Below are 214 nucleotides of genomic sequence, written 5' to 3'. Positions count from 1 at the left end.
GCTGAGCCCGTGGCGCACTCGGGAGAGTGTGGCGCTGGGAGCACAGCAGTGCTCCCGCCGTGGGTTCGGATCCTATATAGGGATGGCCGGTGCACTCACTGGCTGAGCGCGGTGCGGCCAGTCTCAAAAAGGACAAAAAAAAAAAAAAAGAAAGAAGAAAAAAAAAGAAAAGAACACATAGAAGCTGATACAAAACTATTCTCTTGTATACTTA

This window comes from Galeopterus variegatus, unplaced genomic scaffold (genome assembly GCF_000696425.1).
Source record: "Galeopterus variegatus unplaced genomic scaffold, G_variegatus-3.0.2 Scaffold9716, whole genome shotgun sequence".
Lineage (NCBI taxonomy): Eukaryota > Metazoa > Chordata > Mammalia > Dermoptera > Cynocephalidae > Galeopterus > Galeopterus variegatus.
This window is presented reverse-complemented; position numbering follows the sequence as displayed.